The sequence below is a fragment of the Ailuropoda melanoleuca genome, chromosome 2 (genome assembly GCF_002007445.2).
Source record: "Ailuropoda melanoleuca isolate Jingjing chromosome 2, ASM200744v2, whole genome shotgun sequence".
Taxonomy (NCBI): Eukaryota; Metazoa; Chordata; class Mammalia; order Carnivora; family Ursidae; genus Ailuropoda; species Ailuropoda melanoleuca.
The window spans coordinates 154,364,551-154,383,653 of record NC_048219.1 but is presented as its reverse complement, the minus strand read 5'-3'; the positions used below and the strand labels follow the sequence as shown (position 1 = coordinate 154,383,653).

The 19,103-nt window shown below is 35.4% G+C and overlaps 1 pseudogene; it reads left to right on the top strand.

The window, feature by feature from the left end:
• The first annotated feature begins 15,155 nt into the window (after positions 1-15,155).
• On the top strand, positions 15,156-15,631 carry LOC100473365 (annotated as a pseudogene).
• The last annotated feature ends 3,472 nt before the right edge of the window (positions 15,632-19,103 follow it).

Here is a 19,103-nt window from a genome sequence, read left to right as displayed (position 1 = left end):
ACAATATATACATGCATGAAAACATGTAATACTGATCATGTGTGACACACTTTTGCGTACACTTGGAGTTTTTATATACTGGTATTTCTATCACATTGCTAGTCGGTCATGAGGTCAAAGCTCTTCATCATTCAACTGAAGATTTAGTTCAAATTGGATTCTCAGAGGCCAGAATGAATTATGTCTCAAATTTTTGATTTAGTATTAATGTGTTGTTTTTGTTGTTTTATTTCTTTTGATAAACAGAATAAATAAATTTTCTAAAAAAAAGTCAAAATGAATAGCATGACACAACTACTCATTCGCTTATTTTTTCTCCTGTGTTTGCAAAATAGGTTGTTAGAATTTATTACACAAGGAAGAAATATTGATTCTGAAGCTATTCCTTCATATCAACCACCAAAACCTAAGAATGCCCAAAATTTATACATTGAGTCTTGTATTGAACAAATATATACCTGCTAATTATTCTAATTTAGTTTTTAAAGTAATAAATCATAATTTTATAAAAACATAATTTTTATGGATTAGAATAACATAGACTTTACCTGCATATCTGTATTTACACTTTTAAAATGCACCTGGTCTTAGAAAGAGTTCAATTTTTGTTTATAGTGTCTTCACTTCTCCATATAAATCAATGATCAGACTGTTGTGACACTCTTCAAGTTCAAAATGATTTTCAACTATTAATAAATCTTAACAGCTCTATGATGTAATTGAACACTGAGGAGCATGATTAAGAAGGCTCGTGAACCACTTACTTCCTGGGAATCTACGGAAATTTACTATTACATGATGATGAGGTGTTATAGCAGTGAAAAAGAAACATTGCACAATGTACTTTTTTTGAATGCATATTATCAAAAATGTAAAGACATTCACTAGGTGTTTGTTTCTTATCATTGGAATTAGTAAAAATAGAATATGTCTAACATCTTTGTAAGTAATATATATTTTATGCCTGTAATTTTTTCAGGATCTGAGTTGATTTGAAAGCAGAGTTCTGATTTTTGAGATACTAGATAAATAGCATATCATCTTAGCATAGTTCTCTGGAATATCAATCATTTCTATAGTACTCGGTACAAGACTTGGAAAAAGACAATAAAATATTAATACTCCTAAGAGTTTCTAAAATGCAAGAATTCTGGGTGGCTGACTGAAAAGATATGTGCATTATTTAGATAAAATCAAGCAGATGGCAATATAGATTTTTTTAATCTTTTTGATTGGGATTATAAAAATTTTAAAGCCTGACATATTTTAGCTCTGATGGAATATTATCCAGATTCTATGCTTATAAAAACTATAAAAAGGCAGACCTAGGATTATTTTCTTTCTGGGGGAAAAAAAAACACAACTAGTTTTGCCTATTCTCAAAGACTATGAGGGCTCTAGTTTAGAAGATTGTGAGAGCTAGATCACACTATTGGGAACATACCTTTGGGAATAAAAAAAAAATACTTGATAAGGCTGCTGAAAATTACTTCATTTCAAGTAAATTGCATTTTTATGTTCTTGCCAGATGAGTTTGTGAAAGAGAATTACATATTTTCAACTAAACAGACTAGTATGGCATTTAATTTTTTAAAATATACGTGAGTAAATAAGACCATATACTGACAAAGCAAATGATCATTTTAACTGAACTTCTCTATTTCACTTACTTGTGTTTTAGTCTGTATTAGGGAGAAACAAACACAAAGCTTGGGGAGATCCACTTCTGGAATGTCAGTGTGAGGAATTTTGCTGAGCAGATCCTCAACAAAACAATCATAATTGGTGAAAATTATTTTTTAAAAAATGCAAAAAAACCCCACCAACCATTTAAAGTATCTGGAAATTGTCCTAAGGACAACAAAAATAAATATTTATTCAAGAGAGTCTACAAAAATTCAGTAAGAGCAGTCCAAGTATGTGGCACCTGTGTCCACTACAGACACAAGTATGATCTGTGCTGCCACCAACTCCTACACTCAGCGTGATGGAAGCTCCACTGAAGGAGTGTATGACTAAAAAAATACTTCCTTTCCCCTAGCTCCCAGTCAAGGACTATAGTATTGTATTAGCTTCCTAGGGCTACTGCAATAAATTACCACAAACTTGGTGGCTTAAAATAACGGAAATGCAATCTCTCAATCCGGAGTCAAAATCAAGATGTCAACAAAGTTACACGAACCCTGAATGCTCTAGGAGAAGAACCCATTCCTTGCTTCTTCCACCTGGTGGCTCCAGGTGCTCCTGGACTTGCAGCTACATCTCCCCAATCTCAGTTTCAATGGTTACAGGGTTTCCTCCTTGGTGCATTACTTATGTGGATACTTGTCATTGGATTTAAGGCTCATTCAGATAATCTAGATGAGTTTTTTTATCCCAAGATCCTTAATTTAATTACATCTGCAAAGACCCCTTTTCCAAATGAAGTAAATTTATAGGGTCTTGCAATAAGGATGTGAAAATATCTTCTGGAGTCACCACTCAATCCATTACAGTCCACCCTCTAGTCCTCCCAAATTTACAACTGATCCCCACATAAAATACATTCATTCTATCCCAACACTCTCCAAAGTTTCAACATAATACAGCATTAACTCTAAGTCCAAAATCTCATTTAAATATCATCAGTTCAAAATTCCCAAATGTCATCCTCTAAAATATCAAAATTGGGTATGAGTGATACACTAGATATGATTCATCCTGAAGCAAAAGTTCTCTCCATCTGTGGACCTGTGAAACTAAAAAACAAGCTAGCTACTTCTAAGATACAATGATGGGATAGGGATGTGATAACAGTTATAAACATTCGTATTCCAAAATGGAGAACATAGAAGGAATAAAGGTGTCACTGGCTCCAAGCAAATCCAAAACCCAGCAACCAAATTAGATTTCTAGGACTGGGAATAATGCCTTGCAGTTCAGAGGTCTGCCCTCTACACCCCCAGCTCTATTATCTAGGTCTATTGCAGCTCCATAGCCCTTGCACTCAGACAGCTCCACAGTCTCTGTCCCCACAGCAGCTTCATAAGCCTCTGGGGGCTCAGTAGGTCTCTACTTCTTGTATGTCCATGCCTCCAACCTCTGGATCTATACACAAGCTTCTGACTTTTGCTTTGGAGTTGTAGCTCTATACGCCTTTGTGCTCATGTCTCTGTGGGCCCCTATGCCTGAAGCTCATTCTTCTATGTCATTCTTCATTTTTCTTGAAGGATAGTACATGTTTGTATTGGGGTTAATGTAGAGCATGAAATCAGCCATAATACCTGGCTTGCTAAAATGTAACACAGAGGCCGCTGGGGGCAGGGAAGGTTTGGAGAAGGGGCATAGGCCTTTGGAATGCTGAGGCCTGAGTGACCACTCTGCCATAGGAATGCCTTCCCCAAAGCTTTCTTTTTTATTTATTTATTTATTTATTTATTTATTTATTTATTTATTTATTCTACAGAGACAGAGACAGCCAGCGAGAGAGGGAACACAAGCAGGGGGAGTGGGAGAGGAAGAAGCAGGCTCATAGTGGAGGAGCCTGATGTGGGGCTCGATCCCATAACGCCGGGATCACGCCCTGAGCCGAAGGCAGACGCTTAACCGCTGTGCCACCCAGGCGCCCCTCCCCAAAGCTTTCTTAATCCAAACAGCTGCCCTGTGATCTAAGAGATGTATGCATTGTCCCCTAGGCTATGTTTAGCAGAACTGGTGGACTGCGCATATTAACATATCGTATCTGTATCTTTCCTGTAAACAGATCCTCCTAGTTCCAGTAAGACCCCTTGTCACACATCACATGCTTGAGAAACAGTGATAAAGATTTGTGATTATCCTGAAGGACCAATAAGAGCGGGAACAAAGAAAGGCAAAGGATCTTCATCTCTAAGCATTGACCCCCTTGCCTTCTCTCTTTCACAGCATAGTTTAATCTTTCCTCTGTCGGTACAGGGATTACTGGCCATTCCCGGCACGTTTGTACCTGAGTAGCAATATCAGACTGTCTCCTACTGTACAATTTTGGAAGTCCGGCCACATTCTGTCCTTTCATTTTGTTCTGTCCCTGTCCCTTTCCGCCCAAACTAGAAGTACTTCTACTGATACAACATTCTCTAAAAATTTGTGGGTATTCTGTATATGTCATGGGGATTCATAGCATTAGACAAAAAGGTCTTCCACAGATATTTCTTAAATTATCCCATCTCTATCCTCCACAGATCCCTCTTGGATTATCCTATCATTATTCCTAGCTTTTGTTGAGATGGTTAGATAGATGCATAGAGTCACACATCTAATTTCTTCATTAAATGCTTGTCCAGACACATGCTTGGCCTTCTCTCCAGAGCACACTATTCTACCAGTGAATTTAATATTAGTGTCTTCTGTAATTTGGATAGACTGAGAATTTTCCAAATTATCAAAAGCTGGTTCCTTTTTGCTTAACATTTCATTTCTCAATTTATCTTGTTCTTATATTTACTATTTGCAACAAGAAGAATCCAGGCCACACCTTCAACATGTCCCTTGAAATTCCCCTCAGCTAAATATCCAAGTTCATCACTTACAAGTTCTGCTTTCTATACAACAGTAAGGCTATGCTCAGCCAGGTTGTCTGTGACTATATAACAAAGATACCTCTCCTCCAGTTTTAAATTTTTTCCTAAGTTCTTTCTGAGCCCTTACCAGGAGCGCCTTTAAAGTTGATATTCCTACCAACATTCTGTTCATGACTACATATTAAAAGTATTAATGGGGAAAGAATATATTCTTGGGGCGCCTGGGTAGCGCAGTCGTTAAGCGTCTGCCTTTGGCTCAGGGCGTGATCCCGGTGATCTGGGATCGAGCCCCACATCAGGCTCCTCCACTATGAGCCTGCTTCTTCCTCTCCCACTCCCCCTGCTTGTGTTCCCTCTGACACTGGCTGTCTCTCTGTCAAATAAATAAATAAAATCTTAAAAAAAAAAAAAAAAAAGAAAGAATATATTCTTATACTGTTGCTCTTGTTTTCGTAACTGAGACCAGAATGGAAATGAGCAAACATCAACTCTGTCTTGCAGACACTATGGGAATCTTGGTAGCAGTCATTTCTGAAGAGGCTTTTCCTGTTGTTTTTAAGGTTGGTGATGATTCTATGTAATACCTAATAATGAGCTGCTGGCTCTAGAGCTCTGTTTGAGGAGGTGTTGATGTTTACCTCACGTATGAAATTGGAACAAATCAATCCTGGCAACTTGGGTACAGTAAAATTTACTTGATTGGTTACTAATTAATTCCCTAGGATCTAATTCAGAGTAAGTGCTACTTACTAGTTGATTACATGGAATTTCCCATGAGTTACCTTGTTCTGAGCCATGAAACAGTAGTAGTTGTTTCACTTTGAGGGAAATCAATGAACCAAGAATAAGTTTACTTACTTCTACATGGGCCTGGCAGGAGTGTTTGAAATTATAAATAAGGAAATAATCTAATTTAATTTCTGATCTATAGTATTATTTTTTTTAAGATTTTATTTATTTGACACAGAGAGAGAGAGAGAGAGACAGCCAGCGAGAACACAAGCAGGGGGAGTGGGAGAGGAAGAAGCAGGCTCCCAGTGGAGCAGGGAGCCTGATGTGGGGCTCATCCCAGGATCCTGGGATCATGCCCTGGGTGGAAGGCAGACACTTAACAACTGAGCCACCCAGGTGCCCCCATATAGTATTATTTTTATAAGCAGATTTAAATATCATTATTTGTTGAAATTTTTGGTAAACTACACACATACAAAAATATGTATATACATGCATATGTTATGTCGTATACATAAACAATATATGATTCATAGTATACATCTATTACGTATCATATGTACTTAAATGTATGTTACATATAATATATCTAATCAATTCCTAATTATGCATGTTTCCAAATGGATAATCGAAAGCCTAGGTTGAGCTAAGCTTAATTATTGGAAAAATACTTTTAATTACTTGGGCTAGGGCATATCAGATGTTAACTGTTTGAAGTAGGAATTTTTAGGAGTTTTTCCCAAGATTAATCTGTAAACTCAATAAATCTTCTCAGTCTTATATCTGGTTCTGTGGATATGAGTTTGCTTTTAAAAAAAGAACAATGATTTTGTTTCACTTATTTCTCTTATAAAATAAGTACATTAATAACAACTCATTAAAAACAGGAATTAAAAGGGCACCTGGGTAGTTTAGTCGGTTAAGCATCCAACTCTTCATTTTCGTTCAGGTCATGATCTCAGAGTCGTGGGATGGATCCTGGCCTCAGACTCCATGGCATGGAGCCTGCTTAAGATTCTCTCTCCCTCTTCCTCTGCCCTTCCCCCCCAAAAAAAACAAAATAAAAAATTACCTTTTTAAAAACAAAATGAGCCCATAATCTTATTGCTTAGAGATAAGCAACTGAAAGCACTGAATAATTTTCTAATTTTTTTACATATACACTCATTTGGCACTTTTTCATAAAAATGAAATCATATTTTAACTTGCTTTTTCAATTTTTTTTTAATTTTTAATTTTTTGAGAGCAAGAGAGAGAGATTGCACGTGTATTTGCGCAAGAGCAGGGGTTGGGGGCAAAGAGAGAGGGTGGGAGAGAATCTTAAGTAGGCTCCAGGCTGGGATCTCACGACCCTGAGATCACCACCTAAGCCGAAATCAAGTCAGACACTTAACCCACTGAGTCACTCAGGTGCTTCCAACTTATTTTTTTAAGATCATCTTTCCATGTGAATTTTTATTCACTTTCTACCTAACTTTAATGACAGGAGACTATGTCACTTTTTATGAAAGAATTTCCCTTAACCAGGTCAGTTAAGCTCTGATAATACACCAAATATCAGGCTCTGGTTAACTAGTTCCCCTTGAGGGCAGACTTTCTTAAGTACAAGAGGGCTCTGATGTATTTCAAACTGATTCTTGTTCTCTACCCCGCTGGAAGCAGGAGCGGATTATTCTCTGATATTTACTGTGGGAACTGGTTGAGCAGCTGGGGGTGACTCATAGGATTGTGGGGTCCTCCCTTTGACAGGGTCCTCTTGAGTCTTTCAACTCTCAGAGTTGCCCACGCTGGGCCTTCAGTCATTCATCAGTTAAGTGTTTGGGTGTTCTTACCCTGACATCATTTCTTGGGTAGTTTCAGGTCCTGAGTGCCTGTTTCAGTCTGTTTGGGAGCCATGACTCCCTGTATTTGCATCTTTCTTTCTAATCTCGGGGCAGTGGTTTTCCCTGTGTCCTTTCCTCTCTTAAATATTTGAGAAGAGTTGTTGATTTTCAGTCTTTTCAGCTTTTTACTTATTGTTAGGACAAAGTGACTTCCAAGCTCTTTACCTGTGGAACTGGAAAGCCTCTCAGATATACCTTTCTTTGGTTTGCTAAGATTCAATTTGTAATTTTTTTAAAAAAAATTCGGAAATATTTTGGCCATAATTTTTTTCAAATACTTTTTCTGTTCCAGATTCTTTCTTTTCTCTCCTGTATATGCAGAATAGAACTCTTGATATTCTTATACATGTCCCTGAGATCTTCTGAATTGTTTTCTAATTTTTTTCCTCCCTGTTCTTTAGATTGAATCAATATTATTGCTCTATTGTCAGGCTTACGACTCATAGTTTATCATCTCTGATCTGCTCATAAGCCCTCTGAATAATTTTTATATTTCAGTAATTGTAATTTTTAATTCTAGAATTTCCATTTTGTTCTTTTTTTATAGCTTCCATTTCTCTGCTGGGATTTGTATTTGTTCCTTCACAACAAGTATATTTCCGGAGCATAGTTGTAACAATGGCTTTAGAATTTCTGCCTGTAACTACATCTGAGACACTTAGGGACTGGCATTTTTTCATTGTATTTTCTCTTGTGTATTGGCCACATTTTCCTGTTTCTTTGAGTGTTCAATAATTTTCAATTGTATCCGGAACCCTTAGACATTGGATGTGATAGAGACAATAGATTCTTTTATGTTTCTCAAAAGATTATTGATTTTTTTTATTTGCTTGTTTTTGTTTCTAGCAGGCAGTTAACTTGGCTGAACCCTATCTCTAACCCTGCTTCCTTTTGATGAATAGCACTGAAATCTGTTCAGCTTTTTTTTAGCTTGGCTGGGCTCCTGGTAGACTGGCCCACACATGCATAGTTTAGGGGGTCAGTCAGAGATTTGGGCAGAGTTTATACCCAGAACATGGGACTTCACCTCTCTGTTACTCTCCTTTTCTTTATTTCTTCCTTTTCTTTCCAACTGTTGTGGTCACCCTAAAAATTCCATTCTCTGTTTTTTTCTGCTAGAAACACTGTGGATTCCCTCTCTAAATTTTAGCCACGCCGGTCAGCGGTGACTGGTGCTTGTTTTCAGGTGAAGAGATGTACGAAAGGGGACCTCATTCAACGCTGCTTCTTTTTTTCCCAAATGTCAACTCTCTCATTGATTATTAGGTGATACACAATGAAGACTGCAGAAGAGAGTAGAATGAAATTATTCTGCATGAACTTCAAGAGAAAATGATGTGAGATATGAATACTGGTCAAGACAAAGCAGTTTTATAGGAGATTAAGAAAGTTTAGACAAGGGTAAAACACATGTAAATTACTTATTTAGAGGGAAATGGATATATACAATGTCATGGTTGTAAGGTTGTCTCAATTTGTGGAACAAAAAAGCACTTGAATTTCATAAGAATTTAGTTCTTCTTAATTAAATACAAATTTAATCTATCAAGGATATAATTTTTAGAGCATAAAGTGAATATTTGCCAATTTTTCCTCAAAGCAAAGTTTATTAGGAATTATATATACTAACATTTTATTCTGTTTGTGTATTTTTAATAAATCAAAAATATTTTGCATGCATGCACCCTCAGAAGAAATTAGTCACCACTACTTTTTACTTTTATCAGCAATAACTATCAATCTCAGGTATCATATTCATTGAAGGTCAGCCTCATGTGACTGAATGAGAAAATGGCCATTTATTGTTTTTGCCTCAGAGACCTTCACTCAGGTGAACTAATGGGACTTTAACAGTGTGAGGATAGAGATCATTTACTAGGAGGGGCCCATTTATTATAAAATTTGAAAACAGGAATTTTGTTCTACCTTTATTCAGTGTACTTGAAAACAACTTATCAAATGTTTTCCATTTCATATACTATTACCATCCATAGTTGAAGATAAATAGATACTGTGGGAAGATTGTTAATCAGACTGTGATTTGGTGCTAATTTCTGTGAAGCCAGTGGATGTGCTAATTGGAAGAAAGCGAAGAGGACCACAGTGAAATTGTTCCCGTGTCTGTTCCGAAAAAAAGTTAGCCTACTTACTTTCTCTGCCAAAGGGGGAACCATGGTCTACTATATGTCATCTCACAAAGATTCATAATTTGTACTAGCATATTAGTACAATAAATGTCCTGAGACTTCTGTGGTAAAGGAATCTATTTAATGGTGTTGCATCTAGAGTTCCCTAAACATATTTGACTACAAATCTCTTTTCCACATACGCAGGGATAATAAAGGCAGTGTTCTCTAAAGACTGATGACACAAAGAGGTGAAAATGGTTATTCAATGTGTTAATGAGACCTGACACCTTGGGTGATTAGGCATGTAAAATGAGAAGAAGGAGCCTAACTCCATTAGGTTGACAGTCTAAACTTCGAGCAAAAACACTCTTTTAATTGGAATGTTTCTGAGTGTTTGACCTATGAAAACCCATTTTGTGTCCCAAGGAAAAAGAATATTCCACACTAAACCACCTTAGAGCTGATGATATTAGTAAAGAAAGCAGCATTCTAGATGTGGGTCTCTTTTTTCCCCATTCTGTGTGTTTGGGCCTATGTATATAAGGATGTGTTTGGCAGGCAAAAGAGGAAGTGTGTGTCAAGGGCAACTTGAGAGTTAACTTGCAATAAATTAACACTGGGTTTCAGTAGATGGATATGGATGTCTGATATCAACTGAGTGGAGAGGCCTCTCAGTAGTATTGTTTGGATCCTTATAGTGGTCCATCAATTCATTCTAGGAAATCTCACACAGAGGGTATCCTTTCATCTCTGTGGCTGTAAACATGATTAACCCACTTTAAGTATTCCTATTTCTGCTGATAAAAAGGATGACCCTTAATATCTGAGGAAGTCAGAATCAGTGGATTATATGAATACTTCTAAAAACAAGTTTTTTCCTAATAGTTTTCTTAATGATATTTGCTCTCTCTTCATGATGTTGTTATAAATGCCATGATGATTGCTCACAATTCTCTTCCCTCCTGTTTATCCTGGCAAATGTTCTAAAGGATTCAGTGCTGTATCACCTCTAATGTAAAACATTCATCAACACCCACACCAACAGAATTAACTGATCATTCCTTTTTGCTTCCTCAGCACATTCTTTATTTGTTTATATTGTATTGGGGTTGTTTGTTCATTTGCTGTGACATTCTTGTGGGTTGGGTTTTGATGTATCACTTTAAGCCATGTCCAATATCTAGTGGTACTCAATGTGCTCAGTAAATGTTAGTTGACTGAATAAAGAAATAAACACAAGAGTTTCTTTTTTTTTTTCTTTCTTTCTTTCCTTCACTCTTGTCCAGGTCTAGGTTGTAAGAATTTCAGTTCCCTCTTTCAAGATACACTTTTCCAATTATGTACCAAAAAGACAACAATCTTGGCCTCTTCTTTTAGAAAAAAGTACATCAAAGAAGTCATAAAATGAGTATGTATCATTTTTGGATGCTTCTTATATGAGGGACTACTTATTTAATTTTTACTTAATATAGATTATCCAGAATAAAAGAATAACTATTTGTGACTAATAGAAAGTTATTTTAGTACAACAGAAATTACACTATTTTTCCCTCATCTTTTCTATCCTTTAGGCACAATATTTTCAACTGAATAAATATTTCTGATAGCACCTGTTTGTTTTTAAAATCTATCTAGAATAGAATGTCACATTTTCTTAAGAAGATAAATTCATTGTGTATTAGTTCCATTCAATTCCAGGAAAACTGCTAACTGGCCCAGAGCAGTTAGCAGCAGCCCGCTGTCACTTCACAAGCATTCCTGTGTACCTACCCACCAACTCCTCCACCTGAGGAAATTGGCAATTGGATGGCAAACAATGAAAGTGAATAATAAACGTCAATACTCATTGCTCACATACTGAAAGGTGATTTCTCTCTCTCTTTCTCTCTCACTTTCTAGAAATATTTTATATATGTTATCTATATTCTCAGTATTGTTGCAATTTTGTTCAGGATTTGAGGCAGCCACGAGGTTTAATGTGTGATCTCACTTTAGCTACCTGAAGAATTAAATGGTTTCCCAGTGTAGACTCTCGGCTCTTTTGGTACGTTGATCCATAATATATTAAGAAACACTTTTAAGGAGGAGACATAGGTATCACTGGAAAGTTTAACTGTAATAAAAGATGATGAAAATTTATAAAGTGGTTGGGCACTTAGGTAAGCAACAAATGCTACTATCCTCATCCCTCTTGCAAATGAAATACAATGTTTGGGTCTTCGAGAATATAAAAACAAACTAAAAAGTTCAACAGGTTAGTATTAAATCAGTTTTGTTTTTTTTTTTTAAAGTAAGCATTCTAGGGACACCTGGGTGGCTCAGTCGGTTAAGCATCTACCTTCGGGTTGGGTCATGATCCCACAGTCTTGGGATTGAGTCCCTCATTGGGATGCTTGCTCAGTGGGGAGCCTGCTTCTCCCTCTGCCTGCCACTCTCCCTGCTTGTGCTCTCTCTCTCTGACAAATTAATAAACAAAATCTTTAAAAAATAAATTAATAAAGTAAGTATTCTTAAAGCAAGAATTGATACACATCTTTTCAATACCTATTAAACTGCATGGATTTGAGCAGATACTATTGTTATGAGTAAAATCTCACACCTTAATGAACTACTCCTATTTTAGCTATATCTAAATTGATTTGTGTGAATGTAACTGAAATTCCTATCTTAAAATCACTAATATATTTAAAAAACTCAGTTTTTGCTATTGACTTAGATAAGATTTTTAGCATCCTCATATGAAATCAGCTCTGAAATTTGATGAATCCATATCATTTCTGATTCTGGGTATGCCCTGTTTTTGAAGGTCTGTGTCAACTTAATTGTGCATGTTTTAATTAGGAGGTAAGTAATGAGATTATGACCTTAGCAATATGGAACTTAATATCCAAAAGAAAAATTCATGAAGTAAATCAACCAGGAAGCAAGTAACTATTATTTAAAATCATTGTTAATGATATTTTATGTTTTACAAATTTATGTATCACCCATTATCAAGTAAGGGCTTCATAAATGAGAAATGCTTCTGGGGCTGATAAAAAAGAAAGAACCAGATAAAGCAGATTTTGTGAGGAATATATTAACACAGACCGAGGAAATTTAAGCCTCCTCAATGTTACTGATGTTGTCTCATACTATTGTATCTGTATCTAAAATTTTGAGAGCACATTGAGCTATAGAGCTATAAGGCATATTAGCTTTAGAATAAAAATACTGGGTTCCAGGCCCAATCTTTTAGTGACAAACTTCTTAGTTTTCTCTCATTTAAGATGGGTGTGTTAACACCAAAAGTAAAGGCAATAAAAACAAAAATGAACAAGTGAGACTACATCAAACTAAAAAGCTTCTGCACGGAAAAGGAGACCATCAACAAATTGAAAAGGCAACTTACTGAATGGGAGAAAATATTTTCAAATCATATATCTGATAAGAAGTTAATATTCAAAATAGATAACTCATATAACTCAATAGCAAAAAAACAATCTGATTTAAAAAATAAGCAGAGAATCTGAAGGGACATTTTTCCAAACAGAGGGCTAGCAACTACAAGAAAGGGTGTTCAACATCACTAATCATCAGGAAAATGCAAATCAAAACTACAATGAAATATCACCTCACACCTGTTAGAGCAGCTATTACCAAAAAGTAAAAAAAAAAAAAAACAAGTGTTGGTAAGGAAGAGAAGAAAAGGGAATTCTTGTGCACCACTGGTAAAAATGTAAGTTGGTATATCCACTATGGAAAACAGTATGGAAATTCTTTAAAAAATTAAAAATAGAATTATCATATGACCCAATAATTCCAGAAGAATATACAATTTCCAAAGAAAACAAAAACACTAACTCAATAGGACAGACGTACCCCCATGTTCACCGCAGCACGGCATGGCCAAAACACAGAAGCAATCTAAACGTGAATCAGTGGCTGAAAGGATAAAGATGTGGTATATGGTGTGTGTGCGTGTGTGTGCACACACACACAGAGACACAGATGCAGGAATATTATTCAGCCATAAAAAAGAATGAAATCTTGCCATTTGTGACAAGATGGATGAACCCTGAAGGCATTATGCTAAGTGAAATAAATCAGACAGAAAAAGAGAAATACATATGATCTCATTTATATGTGGAATCTTAAACAAACAAACAATAAAATAAAGCTGAGATCATGTATATAGAGAACAGAAAAAGACTGGTGGTTACCTGAGGTGGGGTTGGGGGTGTGCAAAATGGGTAAAAGGGTCAAAAGGTACACATTTCCAGTTATAAAATTAATAAATCATGGGAATGTAATACACCGAATGGTGACTGTAGTTAATAATTTTTATATTAAATATTTGAAAGTACCTAGGAGAGTAGATCTTGAAAGTTCTCCTTGTGAGAAAAAAAATTGTTAAAATATATGGTGATGGATGTTAACTGGACTTATTGTGGTGGTCATTCCACAATATATACAAAATCGAATCACTACATTGTGCTACTGAAACCAATATAATGTTATGTCAGTTATACCCCAATTAAAAAAGAAGAATAAAACCAAAATTAAGTTAAAAAATGGGTGTGATAATGACTATTCTATCTAATCACCTCATACAGCTATTAGAGGAAAGCACATGAAAATCAGGGAAATTTTAAAAGTACACACAAAACAATACAGCTCTCTGGAGCAGTAGAAGAACACAGGTACTTGGGACTCTGAAAACATTTCTGTTCATGAATTTCCTTACATTTTCCTTACATGAACTTTGGTTTTGACTTTCCAAAACTTATCTTTTCCCGCTTTTCAGAATATTATTGTTGTTTATAAAAACTGTTATTCTAAACATAAATACATTTAAGAACTGTTGTTCTAGAAATAAATACTGGTGTGCCTGGGTGGCTCAGATGGTTAAGCATCTGCCTTCAGCTCAGGTCATGATCTCCAGGTCCTGAGATCGAGCCCCATGTCAGGCTCCCAGCACAGAGGGGAGTCTGTTTCTCCCTCTGCTTCTTCCCTTGCTTGTGCTTTCTCTGTCTCTCTCTCAAATGAGTAAATAAATTTAAAAAAAAAATAAATAAATAAAAATAAATGAAAATTCCCTCAATAAATCATTTTTTTTAAAATAATACTTGTACCTTAGTTTGCTTATATGACTCTCTTGTATTTATGAAGATTTCAGTAGGTATTTTACAAGTTTTTGTTTTGTTTTCTCTCTTCTGTTGTCATTTTAAGTAATACTTCTATCTATGGAATTTTTCTTACATATTGAACTATAGTCTGAGTTTTCCAAACAGAAAGCACATATTTTTTATCTCAAAAAATACATTAGTATATTGAATGTAATGATGAACAATTGTAACTCTTAGTTAATATATGCCTGAACTAATTAACTTTTGCTGAATCTCTTACAGGATTGGCATTGACACAGACCTTGAAGTTTTTGTATCTTTTAGAACCCGGGGTGAGTAGTAAATCAGCTGTGCATTAGATAATATAATGTATGTGGGAATGAAGTTCCCCAAACTCTTAATGGATTATTTATGGTGCCTGCTAGGTACAGAGGACAGTTTAATTCATTTAACCAAGAGGCTTTTTCCCTGACTAGAAGATTTATTTTTAACACCTTTAAAAAGGGTGAAAATAGGTTTCTAGGTACTAATACCAAAATCACAATAGCCCACAGCAAGGGATATAAAGATTTCTTCTTGAAGTTTATTACCACAAAGAAAATATTAAAAGTTTACCAAAGTGAATTTGTTAAATTGAAAGAAATACAATGAATAAATAACACAGTGATTCTTAGAGGGGAAAAAAAGGAAACACTGGGGTTTTTTGTGTTTTTTTTTTTTTGTAGTTAAAATGTTTTCTGCTTTTTTTTTCAGGCAGCCAGTAAGATGGTGGACATTGAGACTGAGTGTGTCTACCGAGAATAGCCAACCATCTTTCAAAATAAGAGGAGGGTCCTGCTTGGAGAAACTGGAAAGGAGAAGCTCCCGCAATTCTACAAAACATTGGTCTGGGCTTGAAGATGCTCAAGGAGGCCATGGAGGGCACCCGTATTAACAAGAAATCCCCCTTTACTGGCAATGTCTCCATGTGAGGGTGGATTCTGTTCGGAGTGGTGACCAAGATGAAGATGCAGAAGACCACTGTCATCCATGGAGACTACTTCCACTAAATCTGAAAGTACAACCACTTTGAGAAACACCACAAGAACATGTCCATGCACGTGCTCCCTGCTTCAGGGATGTCCAGATTGCTTCAGGGATTGCCACAGTGGGCAAGTGCTGGCCCTTGAGCAAGACTGTGCTTCAATGTTCTCAAAGTCGCAAAGGACGCTGGCACCAAGAAGTGATTCCAGAAGTTCTGAGACAAGGCATCTGCTCACATCCCCAAAGAAAATAAAGTCATTTTCCCAATTAAAAAAAAAAAGTTTTCCAAATGAAACACTTCTGATAGATTTGAGAGTTTCCAAAAGACATCCCCAACTTCCATTCTCTGACAGAAAATGGTTTCTGTGTTTGGTATTTCATTGTATTCCATAATTTGGAAGGCATAGAGGGGTATAATATAAGTATGGTATAGTATGGAAGTAAATCTCTGCATGTAGGTGGTATTAGAGCTATAAATTAAAATTTCAATGTGGTCTTCTTGGTTTTTTTCCAGCTAGCATATTCCACTGGCTGCACATAAATTAGTCCCAAATCACTGCCTAATTAATAATCTCCACATTGTATCTATTCAATTACGGATGGTAACAGTATATAAAATGTAAAACATTTGATAAGTTATTTTCAAGCACACTGAATAATACAAATATTCTCATACTTGTAGTGAGTGATTACTGATGCCAGAAAAAAAACAAACCCATGTCCATCATTTAATCAAGAGTTCCAGAGCAGTACTTTAATTTTTTCAAAACTTATTCACAAAGACTATGTTATTTAGTGTGTGCTGTTGGTTTTCAAGATTGAAAAAAATATTACAATTAGCTTCTATATTTGCTATAGTTAAGCATAAGTATAAGGTGTATAAGGAGTCTACTGAAGTTTTCCCCAAGTAACACATTTGAGCCATTATACTGAATTCTCAATACCAGTCTTTTAGAAAAGAAAAGAGGACTACCTATTAAAATAAGTGAAGAAAAAAAGTACAGCAAAAATAAAACAGAGGAAAGAAAGATTTTCTATTTTCTCACTCTTTTTGTCATCAGAATATGTTTGCAGCACTATTCTATGATTTTGTTTGTTAACTTTGTCCCTGTAGTGTATATCAGTTTGATCATCCCCAAACATTCCCCTCTACTTACAGTTTGGTGGGGTCAGTCTCTGCTTACAGATGTAGGTGGAGCCAATAATAGTACTTATCAATCTGGCCAAACGTTAGTATAGGAATAATTATATGATCCAAGTTAGGGCAAGTAGAGTCTCTGTGTGGGATTTTCCTAAGCAGGACTAGCAAGAAGAATTCTCTCTTCTCTATGGGCATCAAGTACTAAGTGTATTTCCAAGAATTTCCTTGGTACCATGTCTTTCACCATGTGAGAGAACCCAGGAAGCTTATGTGGAGTGGAATGAGTCTTAGAGGATCAAACCTTCAGGTCCAATCTATAAAGTTTCTGAGATGCACTGTTCCTATAGTCCTTCATTTAATTCTAGGAGATATTCTATATCCTTCCAATCCACCCCAGGTTTAGCTTTAACTATGTTGATTTGGATTTCCTTCACTTAAAACTGAAAATCTCTGCCTTAAGTTGCATGTCCAAAAGAGAATGTCAAAGGATACTGTAGCCTGTTCATCTTATAAACCTCTTTTCTCTGCTCCTCAGTGATTCATCTCTACTAAATCTTACATTGAAATTGGGGATCTCCATTTCATGGGCTTATTTATACCTATAATGTGGGTGTTACTGGGGTTCCCCATTTACCTTCATCAGCCTCTGCTATTCAATGATGTGCAATCTGTATGCATGTGTGTGTGTGTGTGTAAGCGCCCACATGTTTACTGGTTTACTGTGTTTACTGTAAAGGCTGGATTCTTCAAGGAGACCCAGGAGGATTGGCTTTCTCATTGCTCCCATAGAGTTACAGAAATTTTCCATGTAACTTCTTATGTTCAATTTCCAAATCCATATGATAATCACTTACCCTTTTCCCTGGTAGATCTCCTAAATTCTTTTTCAATTAAGTTGCAATGTTTAACTTACAAAGAAAATTGAGAGGTGTTCCCAAGTTTCCCCGCTTGAAGGAAATTTTTTTTTCATGTATTTTAAGCAGGCCTTCTTTTAAAAAAGTTACTTTAGCCCTGTGTAGAAAATCTTTATGATATTTACCTTACATCTCTATCTTTTCAAACATGTAAATAAATACTACCCTATCTAGTACCATCTGAAATTTATAATTTATTGACCAAACATTTTTCATAATTTATGTGCTCTCTATATTTATACTATATTTATATTTTTCTATATTTTTGTCTGTTTTTTTTCTAAAAGCAAAAAAAAACCAACAAAAAACAAAAAACCTGCTGAGTCCAAAGCTAATATAAAATTAGGCATAAAATTAACTCAATACAAAAGTTAATAAGAAAGTAAAATTTCCCCCAAATCTACACATGTAGTTAAATACTTAATATTCAGAGGAACATCTTATTTTTCAAAATTAAACTTTTATTTTGAGATCATTGTAGATTTATATGCAATTCTAAGAAATAATATGGGGAGATCCCTTGTTTCCTTTACCCAGTTTCCTCTAATAGTAGCATCTTGCAAAGCCATTATCAAAGCGGCATTTCAAATTACTGAAAAAAGAGACCTATTTAATATATGTGCTAAAGTAACTGGCTAATCACTTGGAGAAAAGATAATATTGTTATGCTTTGCTTATTACTCCAAAATAAAATGCATATAGAACATGTAGAAATGTAAAACTATATCTCTAAAAGAACTAGAAGAAATATGGAGGCGGGAAATACCTGTCAAAGGTAGAATAAATGCCCAAAATTAACAGACATAGACTGAAGAATTTTACTACACAGAAGACATAAATATCTTTAGCAGATCCTCTGTAAGTCTAGATACCCACAAAAATGAGAGCAAGAAAGAAAAAAAAAAGGAAAACTGGTTCCACACTGGAGTGAAATAAACTAAATGCTCTATTTCCAGGGTAAGGAGTTATATGTTTTTGGTAGCTGCTTTCTTTTTTGTATGATCTAATGGAAAGTTTGCTAACCAAAGAGCATGCTTCATTATATCCACAGACCCAGCAGAGCAAAAGCATGCATGAGCAAAATCAACTGGGTAATATGTATATTACACACACAACTGTGGAGGTTTCCATACGTGTGTTAATCAGTCTGACTCATCATTTATAAATATGAAGAAATAGCCTAGCACTACTAAATCAAGGAAATACAAAAGTATGGATGATAAAAATAAGATGGAAAATGAAATAACTGGCCCCAGAAGTAAATAGTTTTTACTTGACTATCACTTTAAAATCATTTAATTGAATTCTCAGAGATGTATGATTAAGAAAATACTGCACTGAGAAATAATAACAGGTTGCTATGTGCAATATTAGGAACAATAATACTGCAATAATGATATTACAATAAAGGAGCAATCTAAGAATACAAATCGAGTACCTGGAAACAATATTGCCAGAATAAATAATGGATCCAGGGAAAATGAGAGAATTTAGGTATTAAGTAACACCTAGAATTGTAGTCTTTGAGAATATCAGAGACCAAGGCCTTTCTATCAAAGCTGTTTTTTTAGCCACTATACAAAATGCCCCCCCAAACTCCTTCAAAAGTAAAAAAAAAAAAAAAAAAAAAAAAAA